The 19,822-nt window shown below is 44.7% G+C and overlaps 1 protein-coding gene and 1 long non-coding RNA gene across 2 annotated transcripts in view; one reads left to right on the top strand and one right to left on the bottom strand.

Annotated features, from left to right (window-relative positions):
- The window catches only part of LOC142776347 (uncharacterized), a 34,784-nt gene extending 15,958 nt beyond the window's left edge, over positions 1-18,826 (top strand). Inside the window, exon 3 of the long non-coding RNA XR_012887467.1 lies at positions 18,726-18,826. This is a non-coding gene — a long non-coding RNA (uncharacterized LOC142776347). The remainder of the gene's footprint in view (positions 1-18,725) is intronic.
- LOC119161982 (mechanosensory protein 2) overlaps positions 1-19,225 on the bottom strand; it is a 504,482-nt gene extending 485,257 nt beyond the window's left edge. Inside the window, exon 1 of the mRNA XM_075879857.1 lies at positions 18,818-19,225. The gene's annotated coding sequence lies outside the window, so the exon portion shown is untranslated. The remainder of the gene's footprint in view (positions 1-18,817) is intronic.
- Positions 19,226-19,822: the final 597 nt, after the last annotated feature.

Raw genomic sequence — 19,822 nt, 5'->3', positions numbered from 1 at the left:
GCTATCTAGGGAATTGGGTCACGAACAACTGTTCGCAGTCGCGAAGTCACGTCTTGCCGCCTTCGATCTTCGTTAGTGCAATTGTTTTTCGTCGTCACTAAAAAAACTTTCGCCGCGCTGTCGTCCACGAAATCACGCCGTTCGTTCTTACCCGCGGGACTAGCGGCATGCATTTGTTGCTGAGGTTCGCCCCTCCCAATCTGAGAAAGTGGAAGGACGGGCGCACGTGTCGGGAAGAGAGGAACAGCGAATCCGTCAGGAGGGCGCACACCGGTGTCATTAGAGACGAGTGCCTGAAGCTCACGAGTGAGTGCACAGTCCTCCACAAAGACGAATCAGTTAAGAAAGGAATGCGGAATGAGGAAACTGGAAACGACTAAGCCCGGGAATTAGTAGCCAGCGCCAGCAGTGGCTGCTAGACACGTTTGCTACGGTGGACGATTGCCTTTCATCGCGAATAATTGCGGACAGAAGCAACGGACCGGAGACAACTCACGGAAGTAGACTTTAAAAGCGCAGCTGGGTGAACGAGACATGGTGGCCGTAGAAAAAAAAAAGCAAGTTATGTTCGATAGTCCTCCAAGACGAATTCCTAAATCAAGACTTCTATAGTAATAAAAAAGTCACGCGTTGGAGTTGAATGGCCTAGCACCAGGCCTCAATGTAAATAAATGTTACGAGTTTGAGGCACTGCCTAAGCAGCGTGTTACTAAAACGTTTACTTCAAATGATTTCATTATTATAAAAGTTGGAAGACGTTGAGCTGTATTACTACAATGCCCCTAGTTTCATTGTAAATGCAGAAACGCATACTTCGCCTTCGACAACATCTTCAAGCATCACAGAGACAATCGTCAGGCCATGCCTGTTAGTTGGCGATGCACAAACAAGTAAGAAAACTTGGTGCATAGCTTAGCGGCTAGGATGAAGCAGGGCTACGCTCGAGGGCGTGTCTCCGATTCTCGTCCACTGTAACCGAATTTTGATGGGGACGAAATGCAGCGAACACCCATGTGCTTAGATTTAAGGACACCTTTGATGAATGCCACGTTTTCCGAACTAATCCGGAGTTGTCCGAATACGGCGCGCCTGATAGTGATATCTGGGTTATGGTGCGCGAGAACTATGGATTTGAACTACGGATTTGCAGTTCGTGCGGTCTGGAGTATCACGCATACGTTCCCGATTTAGATTTCAGGCACGGGCATCGCCGTAAATGAAGGTGTGCACCTTATGAATGTGTTCTTTATTCGAATAAAAATACGACTTTTGGTCATTGTTTGCGATGAAGCAGTAGAGTGGAATAATAATAATAATAATAATAATAATAATAATAATAACGTTCCAAAGCCACATTATGATTATGAAGGTTGCCGTAGTGGAGACCTCCGGATATTTCGACCTCATGGTGTTCTTTAAAGGACCGACAACTGACTTTTTTCTACCCAGTTTTTTTCCGGCGCGAACGAAAGCTTACCCTTCGCAGTGTTCTCATCTGCAGTAGTTACTCCCTAAAGCACGTAGTTACTTTATAAGCTGTATTTTTGGAATTGAAAGGCTCTGAACACCAACGTGGCTTTTTGTCCAGCAATGCGGAGAATCGATAAAGAGGCAGGTGGCCCTTCTAGCCACTTGTGCATGGTGTCATTGTTCTGCTTTCGCAAAAGTTCCTTTAAATATGCTTAACCACAATTATTCGAGAGCTTTACGACTATTTTTGAAAATAACAAGTCGTTACATTGAGACGATGTGGCCTTATACAGCTTCCCTGTACTTGTACCGCGTTCCGTGTGTCTGCGCCCAAGGTTGATGCGCCTGTGTCGTGGATGGCTTGTCCCGTCGTCGGTATACTCTCCCGACACTCGAGCCAAGTCACCTAAAACGTCACTGCACGTCATTTCTGAGACAAAGTGTAGGTAAAAAAAAAAACCACGTCACTCCAAAATCTTAGTCACATGGAAACTGTGTGCATGGTGTCATGAGCACGTAGAAAAATTTGCTCAAGACGCGCTGACAAGCAAGAAAGTATTATACGTCATGGAGTAATATACTTTACTATAAAGAATGCATTTAATATTTCAATACCAACCAGAAAATTGTTGACCACGTAAACTAGTTTACAGTCACATGACAGGGCAGCTCCAATAACTGAAGTTTCGGCCACCAGGTGGTGGCACAGGCTATTTTCGCTATTGTTCAATGAAGAGATAAAGTATAACTCCACTTCTCACTAGAAAAGTAGGATTGGTTTAGTCCCTATAAGGGACAATCTTTTTATCCATGCGGGCCTTTATTTTCATGTTCTAGACAGTTGTCGGTATTTTTTGCGAGCACTGACAAGGCAAAGTACACGGGCATCATGAATTCCCGCCTCCACTGAAATGCAGCAGCCATCGACGGAATTGAATTCCCACGGCCTTCTGGTTTGCAGTCGAGCGTCATAATCCCTACACCATCGCGGCGGGGCAAGAATTGAAGGGAGATGAGCAATTTCGCGGGACAACTTCACACGAGTCTGCCAACCGTTTATGCACCACTCAAAACAGGCCACTTCGACTGCCGGATAATGGGAGATCATACTGTGCTTCATAATCAGGCTGTTAAATTGCATGGATATCAAATGCGTCATGTGCTTTTTCAGGAAGAATGCATTAAAATATATTAGTTTCAGGAAACGGGCAGAAAGAAAATTAACATGTTTGGAGTAGCAGTATTTTATCGGCACAGCTCTTCTTTCTTCAAATTTTAGGTAGGAGGCAACATATTGGGAAGAAAATTGAGGACCACATTTCATTTCTGCTTTGGTAATTTCGCCGCAAGAAGAAAAAGTCCGTGTGTGAGCCTAACGTTACGATTCACATTTTGTTTTATTATTGCGGCACTGGTTCATTAAGTGTCACGAATACTTACAAAGTTCACTCTTGGGCCCCTTCAGAACACGACACAGTCTACTTGCACCTATAATTTATTATTTTAAGCCTGATAACATACCGTCGACAAAAGGTCAGGACATAACGGGTACCCGGTGCGGGAACTTCAATGGCGGTGTCACCAGAAGCCCTTCGTTTGTGAAGTTTTTCCCAGCCATAATAACTCCTGCCTTGGTAAAAAAAAATGGCGCTTCTTTGTCACCGAAGAAAGCTTATTCTAGCAATGAAGCTTTGTAGCTTTTTGTTGCTTGGAAACTTATTATTAACGAAGAAAACAAGCGGTGACAATTGTGTTAAATTATCCATACCACTTGTTTCTCATATCGTTGCGGATTAATAAATACCAGATGTGCTAAACAAACAGTGAATATTTACAGAACAAGGCTCATGTATATACGAGAATATGTATCGATATGATGTAACATTATAAGTATAATGATATCTAATACATTTAGTAAATAAAACAACATTTCATTTATTAATTTCTTGACTTTGTAGTTATTCTATACAGTCACCCTTGGAGGCTTGTAATTTCAGAATGGAAGTCATCTGAGTATCGAAAGCTTAATCGTCTGCAATAAACTGTGCCGTCAGCAATGTCTTCATAAATAAGTTCTGGAATTGTGCAGCGCGATTCACTATACTGTCCCCCTAATAGATTTTGGCACTGTGAATAAACAAAGAAATAAATAAAAGAAGCAGTACGTAAAACTTGCATGTCCCATTCTCTCTTGCGGTTTGCAAAAAAGTAAAAGCACACACAAATCATACCGAAAATACATTGAAAATAAACAAGCAGATATCGGCAGCGAAATGAAATTAGCGGCGCCCAAAGACGATGTCAAGACAAGTATGCCGCGCAGAAAATGGCCATGTCCCCGGTCAGCGTGAATAGCTCGGTTGTAAAATACGTCTCTTGAAAGGACTCGCAAACGTGATCGATGCAAGCACTGAAAACTGTGCGACTTCTTTTTTTCCCACTTTTGTGCGACAAAACAAAAATGTACTTTGCAGTAGACATCTCCGAGCGGCTGCTCCATATGGAGTGAGTCGCTCACACATGCCTGTCATGAACCTAGTAGGCATGATTAAGATCACAGAGAACTGAAACACGGTGAAATGTTGGGGGTAAAACGGGCTCCTCTAAATCTGCAAATCTGAAAACGTAACAAAGCCCAATCGCTTACTCCGCCACCAACGAGTGAACGGACGCTTAGGACTATTTGCCATTAAGTGCGCTACGCAACGACGAAGTGATGTTTTGTATACTACTACGAAAAATACTTATTTTCTCGGGACAGCTGTCTTGCCAATCCGTCCGTTCATTTATCATCATTTTTTACGACACAGAGCAGAAAAGGCTTTAGCGGGACAGACAATTGGGCGAGTTCTTGAAGATTCATCTTAAAAAACAGCGCACGCTACACAAGTACGAAGGAAAACCGAACGGGACCGGCGTTAACCCTTTTGAGAATGTCTTTGCTCACCTTAATACCGAGAACTTCATTTTGCTTACTCTAAGTTACGCAAAACTTTGTGTTGTTGTTGGCTGGGTTATCAAAGTGTTCATCTAGGTTGAATACTTACCTAGTTCGACAATTACTACTGAAGAACCTCTGTGGTTCACAAGATCAGCCTTCGTTGAATCAATTTCAGAGACACCAGTGATATTTCCTTTGCTGAGTAATTTCAGTTTCAGTAGCCTTCATGTTGCCTTCAACTCACGTATGCTAAGCCATTCGAAACGAAGCCGCTGGAATGAGGAATCCTCATCTTTTATATTTGACCTGTTGGAGTTCTTCTAATCTATGTTCTTTTATGCAAGTTCCCAACATTAGTACTGCTGACAACTGGAGTCCTTTGAGGACAGGACAACGTTTCCGTAATGTATAATAAAAGAGAAACAGTTTCATTGTGAATTCAGCATGAGCACACAAATATATCTGTCTTCGAAAACAATATTTGAGGGAGAAATGAAGAAAACGGAAAGGCAAAAAGCACGGAGCTTAACAATAAGAGCTCCTGGTTGGCTATCCAAGATTAGGGATTGTAGAAGGTCTATAGAAAGATTAGAACTTCTTTAGCGTGCTGCGAAGACACATGAATAGGGCACAAAAGATTGTGATATGCGTGTTTTCATTTATTTTTTTACTTAATAGCCATAAAACGACAAATTGGTATGAAAATTACGTTGATGCGTTTTCTTTCAGCCGTTGCGCAAGCCTGACTTGATCTTCGAATGTGCTAAACCTATTTTCGCGCTAATGGTGTTGAAATTATGTGCGGAAGGTAACGCTATCCATTTTAACTGAAGACAACACTGTTAGGCCGATTGTGCTTGCTGGCTGATCGTGTTATGCGGCTTGACGTCCCAAAGCGATTCAGGGTATTCATTGATTTGTGGGGTTTAACATCCCCGAACCACCATATAACTATGAGAGACGCCGTAGTGGAGGGCTCCGGAAATTTCGACCACCTGGGCTTCTTTAACTTGCACCCAAATCTGAGCACACGGGCCTACAACATTTCCGCCTCCATCAGAAATGCAGCCGCCGCAGCCGGGATTCGATCCCGCGACCTGCGGGTCAGCAGCCGAGTACCTTAGCCACGAGACCACCGCGGCGGAACAGCGACTCAGGGCATGAGAGACGCCGTAGTGGTAGGCTCCGTGCAATTTCGACCATCTGGAAACCTTTAACGCGCACTCCATTTGCACAGTACACGAACCTCAAGCATTCCACTTTCATCGAAACCCTTTCACCGTGACCAGCACTGAACGCGCGCATTTCGAATCAGCAGACCAGCAGCGTATCGACTTGTGCACCGCGACGGCTGATTCTCCTTGACTCTGCTTACGTGAGAATCAGGTAATGGCCGCTGTTGCTGCTGCTATTTCGATGGACATTTATTTTCAACTTATGTACCCACCAAGAATAAGGTCATGCCTTGAAATTCTTGATCCCTTGTTCCGAACACTGTCGACGCGTCGCGACCTCTTGTACACTGTGAATGAGTGGGCGAAGTATCCGCAAACTGCTCGACACTTCCACTACACAAGGGCCAGAGCAACAATCACAGGACAGACTCGCTTGGGGCAAAGCCTCGTCCACGCGCAAACATGTCATCAAAAGAACAAAAAAAAGGAGCAGAGGCTACAGAAGCTGTGTAAAAGATGAAAACAACAGCGAAATGGAAGTGCAGCTGGACGCTATCCACGCCTGAGCATGACGAGAGTATTTTTTTCTGTTCAACCTACGAGCAAAACTTGGCACTCGAGAACTAGTGGTACCAAGGTCCAAAGATTGAAACAAACAACGACAACAAAAGGGCATCGCCAACCCGACTTCGTGGTAAAGAGGCAAATGAAAGTGCACCAAGAGGATGAACAAAGAAAAAGATCGACAGCAGAAGCCATTGAGCGGCGGCGAAAGACGCATCCGAGACACTCCAAGTAGGCCGCGTAGCAAATGGCTGTGTCCGCGGTCGACTTTCCCCTCAGGCTCGGAAAAGCGGGAAGCACGCCGGCTGCTCTCCTCTCATCCCTACGCGCAAGGGTCACCGATCCTCGGAAGAAAAACGAGATATGCGTTCGCTTCTCAAGCAATCTGCTCCTGGTTTGTCCTCATTGTTCACCCCCTCTCGCCGTGGATCTCCCGTGGTGGCGTCGTTTTTTTTACGTTGCGCCTCATGTGACCTGTTTGTGCCTTTGTTTTATGTGCCGATAAAAATGCAAAGAAGGCAGTACATGAATGAAGAGGATAATACCTTCAGCTAAAGTGTAAGTGGTATAATTCAGTCTTATTTTGAAGCATTAAGGCATGTATATTTGTACCGCATGCAGGAACTGTACGTCCTTCTAACCACGTGGGTGGCATGTTCCTTGCTATGCTTTAGTATTTCATTTCCGCATCCATCAACAAAGCAGTTATCATGAGTAAAGTGCAAGACACGAGTATTATGGTAAAGACAAATACAATAAAATGATTGTACGGCCTTTAAAATCCGCGAAGAAAATGAAACCTGAATGGTCAAGGATAAAGAAAGGAAATTAAAAGTGCGCTCCGAAGGCACGGAAAAACTAAAGCAAATGGGTCAGGGCAGAACAACTAGGAAAGATGCCAAGATGCGCCCATGCAAACATTCAGGGTGGAGAAGACGAAAAAAAAAACATCCTTCTGCCGAGATTTTTCTTTTCCATGTCGTCTCTTCTTTCTTTCCCGCCCTGCAGCGTTCTATCGACCGGGACTTCTGGGCGGAAGACATCAGTCGACCCTGGTGCATTTCACGATCTTCTCGCAACAACGCCACCCTTCGTATTGCAGCGCGCAGCAAGCCCTACGTTGTATCGGGCGTCTCCATATCTCTCTCGACCCGTACGAATTGAGGGCCCTTGCTCGACGCTATTTAGACGGCGTGGGACAGTCTTCGCGGCACAGGCATTCGCTGTATTTTATTCTTTCAAGAGGGAAACTAGTCGTTGAAGATTTAAGACAAGTATAACTTAAGAAATTATGGTCAAGAAGACAAGCGACATGCCGATATTGATATCGCTTGTCTAGCCCTTCGTCGTTCTGCCCTTCTGCACTGCTAAAAACTCTCGAAGTATGATACATCTCACGAAGGTCTCTTCACTCGTTGCAGCTTGCACGTTGCCTTACACTGGTCTTTTTTCATCAGTTACGCCTTCTCCGATGCTAAAGGAGTTGCACGCAAGATTTAATTGATATAACATTCCAATTTGTCGTAACATACATTGTTTCGCCCTTGCAGCAAAATTGACTCTTCTGTCCCGAGGTGGTTGCAACGACCCGTGCTGCCTCAAGAGAACATCGTTATACTCTCTAGATACATGCAGTCGAACTCTACATATCAGACTATTCTTCATGTCGAACTATTTAAAATTAATGGAATGCTTTAATGTGAATCGATAGAAGAATCCATGGTTACATAATTCGAAAACAGCCGGAACGCTTCACGTATAGAATGTCCCATAGTGCGAAACGCACCAATAAGATGGCTTTCTTTCATAAAGCTTTGGGTTTTCTTTAAGTAGGAGGTGTTTCCCTCACTTTTTTTGGGATACCGAGTGGTGTGATTAGGAAAACGCTGAGCGGAGCTGGTAGAAACTAGCCTTTTCCGATGCATGTCTTCCATTTACACCTCGTCGTTGAGCCGATTGGCTTTCGGGTGGTGTCACCGTTCGCTACTCGCCTTGGTATATTCACTCTGTAAATACCGTGACATAAAAAAAGCACCTGTTCTCATCAAAACTGTTCATAACCAATACAGTCGGTACTCGGGCATCCCAAAAAGCGTGTTGAGTAAGGCGCTGAAAAACATGGCCGACGTAAGGGCCAAGGCAGACCACACGCGGAAACCGATGTAAACGCGCAGCTGCATATGAATATTTTGAGGTGCTATTCACATGAATACTGTATTCTTTTGCGTAATATTCACGCCTGCGTGTAGCCGTGGATCCTAAGTACAAACCACGGGAAAATACAAGGTATACATAAAAAAAAGCTACGTTATGTTGTGAAGTCGTCTTTCTTGCGTTATCAGAAGACAGTGCCGTGAAGCCATACAGTATCCCAAACTTCGCATAACAAAATGCAATATTTTCAATAAAAGTTGTACATCTAACTATCCAATTTATGCGGACTCGACTGTATGTGCTTTCTGTGAAATTACACTTATATTCACTACGTTCCAGTCGCTGTGTTAAACAGAGTATGTAGCGCTTTTTCTTGTTGGGCCAACCACACGCCGCAGTCTGTCGACGAAAGCGGAGCGGCCGAGGCAAAAGCAAATTTTTTTCAGCGTGGAGGGTCTGACACATGAGTAGGGGGAGAGCTTGTGAAAAAGGCGGTCTGGCATGCGCCACATTGGCACTGAACTTTTATGCCATAAAGATTATTTATTTTTATTTATGTATTTGTACATACTGCAGGCCCTAATCGGGCCCATGCAAGAGTGTATACTTAGAGGTAACATGAGACATAATAACGCTTCACAAAAAGAAAATAAAGAAAGTATTGATACACATAGGATACTTCATGATTCACAAGTATATTTTTAGAAAAATGTAAATTATGTCGACACGCAAGGCACATCTTTGCCGTTGCCGTCGCTATGAGGTTGCGTATTAAGTCCAAGGTTGATAACTCCGCGCCGCGCGCGTTCCTTATGTGTTATGTTACTGAAAACGTGTGAGGGCAGCCAAAGATGGAGCGTCAAGAGGAAAAAAACACGCCAGCCACCAACAGCCACGCGAAAGGCCCATGGGGGGTCCGAGAGATCGTGATCGTGATCGCCCTATCGTCAAGGTGGTTGAGCTGCCTGGTGCTGTCGCGCGGCCTATCGTCAAGGTGGTTGGACAACAGCGACGTCTAGGTGATTGAGCGAGAGCGTGTGGTCACGTGCCCTATTCACCCCGAGATCCAGTGGAGTTGCGACCTGGTTGCGACTGGCTCAAGTGCGCATAGTGTGGATTGCTCCCCGCGTCGTCTGCTAGCCACATAAGCCTAGCATGTGCGCGTAGGTTATTCATGACCTCAAACGGTGGTTTGTCCCGCTCAGTTAGAGCAAGTTTAACAGTTTTTTTACGTTTGCATAGCATGATCTAGATACACATCTGGCCTTTTTCGGTTGCATAATCATTATAAGAAGATGAGTTTGGGCTCTTGCCGAGAGTGCTGGGTATTGTCGTCAGACCCTCCATTCGCCAGGATCATGTCGGTGTAGGTTACTTGAAGCAAATTTAGTCTCAAACATGAGGAGTAATAAATATTGTGTGAATGCAGTATTTTAACTACCAAGTCCTAAACGCAGTTGTGCATCATTTTTACATGTCTAAATGCGATGAGTTTGCTTATCAAACGAGCTTTAGTTGTGCTTGAGATAACTTTTTATTGTACGCTGCTAGGCCCACTGCAGCGAACTATTTTTCTAGAAAGTTGTGATTCTTCGGTTCATAAATCGTCCAAGAGAAAGAATGGAATGACGCTGAGATGATGAAACTTGAGTCACCATGTGCAATATTACCATTGGTTGAAATTTATACGACACGCCAGTGTGTTATAGATTTGGGTTCGCTTTTAGAGAATGCAGATGGTAAAAAATTAATACAGATGACGTACTTCGCACTTTTGTCGTATAATTTCAAGGGAAATCCATATTTTTTTACAGTATCTTGAGCGCATTTGTGGCGTTGTCATAGACTGACGGTAGTAGCAGATATTTTTCGCTTGCAAAGAATAAATACTTTTGTCCCACCCAATAACTGAACCTCTGTTTCATCACTGCCATGCAGGTAATGAATTGGAGAATGCTGCTCTATGAACTGATTGATTTTGTGGGGTTTAAGGTCCCGAAACTACGGTATGATTATGAGAGACGCCGTAGGGGAGGGCTCCGGAAATTCCTTCCACCTGGGGTTCTTTAACGTGCACCTAAACCTGAGCACACAGTCCTACAACATTTCTGCCTCCATCTGAAATTGAGCCGCCACAGCCGGGATTCGATCCCGCAACCTGCGGGTTAGCAGCCGAGTACCTTAGCCACTATACCACCGCGGCGGGGCACTGCTTTGTGAACTATCAGCCACGTATTTCTAAATAAACTTAACGACTTTCCTACTTTCACTGAACAACTTTTTACGTTCATTTCATGAAGAACTGAATGGGGAAAATGTGGATGAGTATTCGCGCTTCTCATTGCCCAAGAATATTTCACCCCTCTTTTTTGTTAAGTATCCAGAACCAGCATGCATGAAGCAAAAAATGAGTTCAATCGCACTACAGCAGTGCGTACTAGGCTAGACACAAGCTCAACATTTACAAATAAAAATACAAGAAACATGACCGAGTGCGAAAACATTGACAGTCGCAAAGCACGAACATCCCTTTCAATGGCAGATTGCGTTCCTCTCACAAATGATAGCAACGTCCGGCGAGCTTCGTGCACCCATTCAACAATGAACGTCATATATATTACGAGTAGGCTGCAGTCACAGCCTCTTGTGCTCCGTCAATTGGCTCATACTACTTGCAGCAAAAAACCGCCACTGGCTACATTTGAATGCGCGCCACTGGCCGCCTATCCACGAAATCACGGTGATGGTGCTGCCACCTCCTATAGCCTAATCTCGGGGTCAATCCTTAACGTGGTTGATCAACAGCGACGTCAAGGTGGTTGGGTGACAGTGTGTGTTTGCGCTCCATATCGACAAATTCGTCGAGCGACTGAGTGCAGTCGCGCACCCTATCGTCAAGGAGATTGACAGACATATGGCGCAAGCTTGACCAATCGAGAAGGTGGTTCATCGACATGGTGTGGTCGCGCGACCTATAGAAAACGTGGTTGAGTGATAGGACTCGGTCACGCGCCCCAATAAAATTGCGCTGTTCCAGGCGGCGTGGTCACGTGCCCTAGACGATTGAGCACCACTGGGATATACGTCGGCGAACTCACTCATAAGTCGACTCACTCAGACTCACTCAAACTTGGATCGAGCCATGAGTCTGACTGAGTGAGTCCGGATGAGTAATAATATTTTCATGGGTCTGAGCGAGTCCCGTTGAAGAAAATTTTAGTGAGTGTGAGTCGAGTGTGTTCAGCTCTGGAAAATTTTGGCGCGTCTGAGTTCGAGTGAGTCCAAATCAAAATATATAATTCGTCATTAAGTCTTAGTGGGTTCCTCTTTCTTTCACTGTCTTTTTCTTATCTAGTCATCTACAGTATCGATACCAGCCTTATGTGGATTCACGTTTATATTCACGTCTGCTCACACGTATTCCAAAACGGTGTCGTTCATTATTATTTATCCATTAGAGGTGAGAATTACGTAGGGGGCTGCCTTGATCTTCTCCCAATCTCTTCCAGGGAAGTTCATTATTATATCGTATGCTATTATCTCTTTCAAGAAAAATGATCCTATAATTTCTGTCAGCATAGGACACGCGCGACCACGCCCTTCCGCTCAACCATATTCTCGACAGAGCGCGCGACACGCTGTGACAGTCAACCACCATGATGATAGGGCGCGCGATCGCACCCTGTCGCTCAATCGCTTTTTAAGTGTGAATACACTTTATAAGCGACCCCAAACCATCCACCGCCGTCGGCGGCGTCCGCAGTCTTCTCTCTATCTTTAAAAGAAAGAGGACTTGGCGGGCCGCAGCACGGCGCTCTACCGAATAAGCCACGGACGCGACGCTGATTGTCCCCCTCCCCCTTTGCTCGCTCCTCCGCTCTCCTCGCTCGCTGCAGCTGCACGCGCACCCCTCTTTCTCGCGCGCCCGCCTTCTCTCTCAGTCTCCCGTCGAGAGCGGGTCGTGCGATGGATGTCCCGGAGGCAACGCTACCATCTGGATATAAGGTGCGTTACTGAAACCGATATCAGCGTCGCCAACGGATTTTAACTTTACTCCCCCTCATAGCATCACCCCGTGCATTCGCACTTAACCATGTTCACCCTCGGGGAAATGCTTGGGAGTTTTTTGATAGAGCGCGTGACCACCCCTGTCGCTGAAGTGCTTTCTCAATAAGGCGCGTGACCGTGTCTTGACAGTTAACTACCTTGACAATAGGGCTCGCGACTATACCGTATCGTTCAACAGTCTTGACGTTACTGTTGGTGATAGGTCGGCAAAATTTGTGGAGCTCACCTTGACTATCTCGTGAAATATATTTTGAGATTTGGACTGTCACGGACTCAGACTCACGAAACTTTCCTGAGCCACACTCATTCGGACTCGGTGCAGAAGACTGAGACGCAAAAAACATATCGTGAAGCAGGAAGAGCAGAAGAGAAGAAAGAACAGCGCCAACTAGCCGAAAACAAGTCCTTTTAGAATATCATTCGGACTCACACTCACGAAAATTTTCCTCAACCGGACTCATAGCTTGATCTGAGTCAGAGTCGGCCGACAACGAGCCCGTCAATTTATAGTTAGTCAATTTTACCATGGTTTCAATGCTATTTAACACCAATATCTCACGTAATCAGTGCTCTTCTTGGTGCCGCTTGACATAGTACCTTCAAAAACGAGTTTGAAGTGCTTGCAAACCAGTATAAAACATGACTCCTTACGTTCGCGCTGCATCTCACAAACAACGAGCTATATAAATACGTCCTTTAACACTGGCTTACTGTCAATGGGCATGCATCCACGCCTTGGTTATTTTTAAGTGTTTGCTTATTTCTGTGGCGATCGATATCTACCTCATTCTTTTTAAAAATCAGAACTTTTCTTTATATTAGCCACCGTTTTCATGATCAGCGCGCCATGGTGGGTGAGAGCCATATATTAAGGAACGAGCAAACAAGCTTCAGCCACCATCAGGGTGCTTGCGACATCGACGCCCTCACTGCAATGTCTGGGACAATCTGAGGGGATTTTCGCTACCGTCACAGGTGTCGTCGATGTCCACTAATGCCAAGGAAGAAAACAAACACCGGGAAAAACACTGTACGCAATTGGGCGTTTGTGATGTGAGCGCGTGTTGTACGAACACCTTGCGTAACAGCTCCAACGGGATGCTAGTCGCGCTGTTGCAAGGCGGGCTCGCATACGTGCCCAGACAAAGAGCGAACGTACTGTTGCGCGTGCCAAAAACACTGCAGGTCAGCGCATATTCGACCATGTTCACTGCCCTCGTATGGTTCTTAAATATCACAGCCTTACTTTGCATAACAGCCTGATGTGTTGCTATCGCATTCATTGCTTCAGCCTTGTGCCGAAACTGTGACATTTTTGCTCTGAAGAGATGGTCAGCATGAAGGTCGCTCCGAAATACGGCGGCGGCCGCGTTTTTTTACGCCATTGTTTTGTTAGTTTACACCGGGTCTGATGCGAAAAAAGTTAGCTGCAAGGCTTACTTCGTATAATGGTCCATTCATTGCTATTGCATTTGTTGTTTGGCTCTTGCGGCGAAACTGCAACCTACAGAGGGTACAGGGAGGTGTAGATACACAGGCAAGGGCGAGTGGGAAGAAGCCATAGTTTCTGAGGCATCAGCAAGAACAACACCATAATCCAGATCGAATGTCCCTGTTGCAAGTGTATTAGCTCGATTGCAAGCTCCCAAGTAATTAAAAGAGTGCGCATAACCATATATACTCAATAAACAAGAACCAGCTAAACGCACTGATGTCTTCAGTGCTCGGATATGCATGCCGTGGGTGAAAGCACTCTGCGGTCAGAGCACTATCTAGCAGTGTGTCAAAATTTAGCTCCATATGAAAGTTTTGTCTCGCGTCTGTCACCGTGTTTTGTAAGAATTAAGGCATCTTCGACCTATTGGGCTGCCAGACCTGAAGGAAGCATGGAGCTGGCCAGCAGCTCTGTTTTCCCATTTCCCATTTTCTTGTCCCATTATTTCTGTTTATCTTTATTTTTCTTTCTATTTTTCTTTTCTCTTTCTTTGTATTCTTTGTTTGCTTCCTCTTTCACTTTTTATACGTTTTTTGTTGTGTTTCTCTAGCCATGAAGCAGTAATGTCCGCACTTGATGTCATCATCAATGTTCTCGAAGAACAAGAGAAAAAAGCATTCTCTTTGACGCGATCCGCCAGTCGATATGCTACAGCTGACTATGTCATATGTGCTTTTGCTTGCTGTACTCCAAGTGATGAGGAGAGCTTATACGGTAGTCTGACCCCCATTTCTTCACACGAACTTCAAATTTGCGGGTGAAGCAATGTATAAATGTGCTTGCGTCGTATACGGTGGCATGATACTCTGCGACGTGTTGACGAGTGTGACGAGTCCTGTAAGTGGAATTCTGAGCTTGTGACACTTATCAATCAATGGGAACAGCTAGTTTTGAATACTCCATGTGCCACTTCAAAAATCTTATGTTTTTCTTGTTGATTTGATTAGGAACAGACACTGCTGAAGTTTTTTTTTTCCTTGCACAGTCTTTTATAAAGCTCTTAGATGCTTAGAGCCGGACTAATTTTAATCTTAAGCAATTACGTAGATGATAATACAGTGCGTGCACTTTCAGAGTATGTAGTTACGCAGCCAAACAAAATGCCGTAATCATGTGATGCTTTGCACAAGATATACGGGATTTCAAGTTTCACAACGCTGACACAGAAAACACCCTACTACGCTTCTCGTGTGGGGCGATCCGAGTGCTCGGACCTGCCAAGCATTAGCTGAGCAATATTGTAATAAAATTATTACCACCACCTCAAGAAAAGTATACACGAAACGCAATTCGCCAAAATATATTTTGTTGGACTTAGGGTTGCCCCGCCGTGGTGGTCTAGTGGTCTAGTGGCTGACCCACAGGTCGCGGCATCGAATCCTGGCTGCGGCGGCTGCATTTTTGACGGAGGCAAAAATGCTGAGGCCCGTGTGCTCAGATTTGGGTGCATGTTAACGAACCCCAGGTGATAGAAATTTCCGGAGCCCTTCACTACGGCGTTTGTCATTATCATGTGATGGTTTCGGAACGTTAAACCCCACATATCAATTACGGACTTAAGGTTCCCAATAAGTGACATCGTATATTTGAATCAGTTTCCAGTGAAAATGGTCGCACTGGTCGCGCTCATGCATACCCGTGTTGAACAGGATTCTGTAGAGAAATGTTTAATGTATAACAGAGGAAACTATTTTGGAGATAGTTTCACGGAAATTTCGGTGACCTTGTTATGGTTACCAGCGTCCATTTTGTCAAGCTATTTGAATAATTCGTTCGATACTACTTTTCAAATCTAGGGTGGTCCGCCGCGGTGGCGTAGCGTTACCATGGTCGGTGACAGCTACGATGACACGTAGGTGACGGGATCGATCACAGGAGCGTTGGTTGCATTTCGATGAAGGCGTAATACTCGAGACCCGTGTACTCTGCGGGATGTCAGTGTACGTTAAAATGTTGGCCCAATTTCCGGATTAATGCAATACGGCGTCCCTCACAACCATATCGTCGTTCTGACACCTAAAGCCCCAGCTATTATTATTATTATTATTATTATTATTATTATTATTATTATTATTATTATTATTATTATTATTATTATTATTATTATTATTATTATTATTATTATTATTATTATTATTATTATTATTATTATTATTATTATTATTATATAGTGAACGAATTACGAAAGAGGGGTTTAAGAAACCGTTTGTCAAACCACTCTACCGTTATTTTTTATTTAATCCGAGAACAACCTATTTGATCACCTATACTAAAGGGCTTACTCCAAATTTCATGCAGTAAAGTAACAAATGCCCAACTGGTATCACAACTATGGCATGGATAAACATATGGTACACGTACGTGCATACACACAAAAATTGCCACCCAAGTACTCCGTATACAAATTTAGCCGATGAAGTTTAAACGTGCGGCCTCAGTGCTTATCACAAGGTTAAATCCCGGTGGTTCATAAATGTGTTTCACCATCATTTGTCATATATGTGCAGAAATCTAAATTTATTTTTCACGTACTGCATTTTTCTAATTTCACATACATATGACTGAAACATATTTGCGGTACCCGCCGCAGTGGCCTAGTCGCTGCTTACCCGTAGGTCGCGGGATCGAATTTGGACTGCGGCGGATTGATTTTCGATGGAGGCCAAAAGGTTGTAGGTCCCTGTGGTGAGTTTTGGGTACACGTAAAGAACCCAAGGTGGTCGAAATTTCCAAGACCTTTCACTACGGCGTCTCTCATAGTCATGTTGGTTTCGGGACGTTCAAACCCACATATCAACCAAATATAAATGCAGTATGGAAAAATAAGCCTTTAGTTGACAGTCTGCCTTCGTCCCCGTCTGTTTATCATCCTTGTTTTTTATCACACAGTATATATCAACCACAAATCCCCAACTGGACCCAATCATACACTTTTATTACATACATAGGACAAAAATTTTTGTTTTTGCATTGCTTTATACGCATAGTTTTGCTGGGAAACAGAAAAAAAACAGTTTGAGTTTAACGGCATTTAAAGAAGACATTGGGAAGGGAGTTGTTGTCGGCAAAGCCAGCAGTCTTCTTGGTTGGTAATTTACGATGGAGTGAAAAGAACAACATCAAAATGACGGCGAAGCGGGGAATGACGCATGACTAAACAAACACATACAAATACAATCAAAGGGCTTGTCAGAGGTTATTTTTGTCAGTGCATTCGTAGAGATGATAGCTGCAATATATAAACTCGCCTGAGGAAAGTAAGACTAAAGTCATTAGCCGCTCAGTGAGGTCAGGGAACACCCATAAAATAGGAGTTGCTCAAACGTTACGCAACGCTAGAAAAGCATTCGGTTTATCTCGGCCGCGCCTAAATAAACAAATTGTGCGTTACTGCGCTGTCAGAACCACGCTTGATAATTCTGTTTTCTTTCTGTTGAGAGCGTGCGAGCGCTACAACCAACTCGAGAGAACAAGCACGTCGAGCCCTACAACCCAAACTATTCCTAGCGCGTTGGTCTGTTCGCTCTTGTGGATGTTCGTGTGTGACTGTACTGAAGTAATAGAAGTTAAAGATGAAGAAAATATGCATTCTGAAGATACGTACGTACAATTCACCTCACAGTGTGAATTAATCATTCATAGTACTTATTACACTTCTAGCTATTTATATGCCCAAACTGATCGAGTGATTCATTGATTGACTTCTGTAAGGTATACCACGTTTTCATTAGCGTTTATTCAATAACTGTGTCAAATTCACCCCGATTCTGTCAAATTTAGACAAATATATATGTTGCTGGGCAAGAGGAGACTTAGACGAAATGAGCACCACAGGCACTCTAATCAGCTCACCGCTAACACGTGCGCGTGACCAAAAAACGCTGAATGTGACAACCGCTGTTGAGACTGATACGCTTTTCCTCAAGTGAACGATTACTTAGATACTGGCACGGTAATCGCTTCCAGAAAGAAAAAAAATGAAACAAGACAGTAACGGAAGAGCCTGTCGCTGTCCTCTTGCGCGTACCAGAATAATTGTATAATCACAAGAAAGCATACCACTGTTAGTAGTAGCAGTAACATAAATGGTATGGTTTGTTTATTTTAAGGTTACTAAATGTTAAACAAATATTTCAACGTAGCTTGTAGGAATACCATCATGTTAGTATGAAAGCGTTGCATGTTATAAAGATGCGCTAGAGAGCTGGGCCATTACAGAAAAATAATTTCATTTGCTTATGACTTAAGCGACGGGATTTTACCCTCTTTTGAGCCTCACAGTTCTGTGTTCTATTTTTAACTCTTTGCCGTTAATGTTAGCAAATTCAATACGAAAATTTGAGGTTTATGTTTACTTTACAACAACAAAACTTAACATTTATGGATTTTCCTACTTTCTTCTAATTTATTTTTGGAATCTTTTTAAACGAAGACTTCAAGGGATGAAATTAGAAAAGCAAACGTTTTTTTATGTGTCTACTCTAAAGTCATTGCCAATAGCACCATTTTAATGCTCTACAGTGATGAAACCCTACAACAAACAAACTGACAATAATGTCAGTGTATTTGTTGTGGAAGTTCTGCATGTATATAGCCTGGATGATGCCTAAGTGCTGGTAAAATCTTATCTCTTCAGATCTTATGTTGTATCTTTGACCTTAAAAACAGCGCATCCTGCACTTGAAGTATTCACTCTTTTTTCTTTGTCACACTCTACACCACTTTGCTACGAAGTAATTTACCGAATGTCTTAAGACAGTCATTCGGAAGGAGTCGTCCATCCCTTCTAATTATCATTTACTAACGGTTACTTGACACCAGAATAGTAATGGCTTCAGTTAAATTTCTGTTTTTACAGACACGGTTGTGACCCGAGTGCAAGGCATTGTCTACTGCGCCGACATTGAGACTCTCACTCTGACCCACTACAGCCCTACAGTGCCGGCTTACCTTTCCCGGGCGCCCAGCGCAGTCCCTGCACCAGGGCTCTTCCCGTGACAACAGCTCACAATCTGCGGCCGTCTTCTCTCTCGTGTCTGTCTGTCGGACACGCGGGAAAGCCGCGATCACTCGTAAACGGTGCAGCCCAGGGCTAGCACCACCGGTGCAGAAGCCGCACGCCGAGAGACGCAAACGAGCGGCCTAAATCACTGCTTCCTCCGGACTTGGACCGAGCACGCGGTTGCCTCATCACCGGCAGCCGGCGGATCGACGCTCCTGCTCGGTGCTGGCAAACACCACGGCAACGAAGGCGAAAAGCCGCTGCGGCTCGGAGACGAGGCTCGGCGACGCAGCGCCAGCGACGTCGTCGGAGCGAACGCCCATCGCAGCTGCGTGCGAGACGCGCTCACTGCACGGCGTCTCCGCCGAATGGTGAAGCAGTCGAGCGGGCCGACTCCAGGCGATCGCGGCAATCGGCGAGGACGAAGGGCTTTTTTTTTTTCCTCGATGGGGAGGAGCGCGCGGGAGTGGTGCGGAGAGCGCGGGAGGATGGAGAACCGAGCGTCGTTGGCCGGCGTTGCCAGGCAACTGGCTCTCTGCCTCATCCCCTTCCTCTTGCCCCTCGCATCCCAACCATCGCTACACCTCTCACTATACAAGGCTGATGATGATACGCAGGAGCGCGACTGACGGCGCGTCGCGGCCTTTTGCTTCACCCGTGCAATACACGCCCTCTGCGCCACTCGCTTCTTGTAAGCTTGGTTAGGTCGTAGCTTGAGCACCCCTGTTATTCGTACTAGCGAGAATTGAAAGCGAATTGGAACTGTACACAATATCCGCGGTTGCGTTGGAGTTCCGGTGCACGCTCTCTCTAAGGGTATCCAACGTGTAGCCTGACCAAGAGCACACTCGGATGACAGCGATTTTTTCGACATTAAGATGACACTGTCCACCAAGCGAACACGAGAAAGAAATCGAATGAGTAGTATATAAAGCAAGAGTGATGAAATGAGG

The sequence above is a fragment of the Rhipicephalus microplus genome, chromosome X (genome assembly GCF_043290135.1).
Source record: "Rhipicephalus microplus isolate Deutch F79 chromosome X, USDA_Rmic, whole genome shotgun sequence".
Taxonomy (NCBI): Eukaryota; Metazoa; Arthropoda; class Arachnida; order Ixodida; family Ixodidae; genus Rhipicephalus; species Rhipicephalus microplus.
The sequence above is the reverse complement of the archived record's forward strand: the minus strand, read 5'-3'. Positions and strand labels throughout refer to the sequence as shown.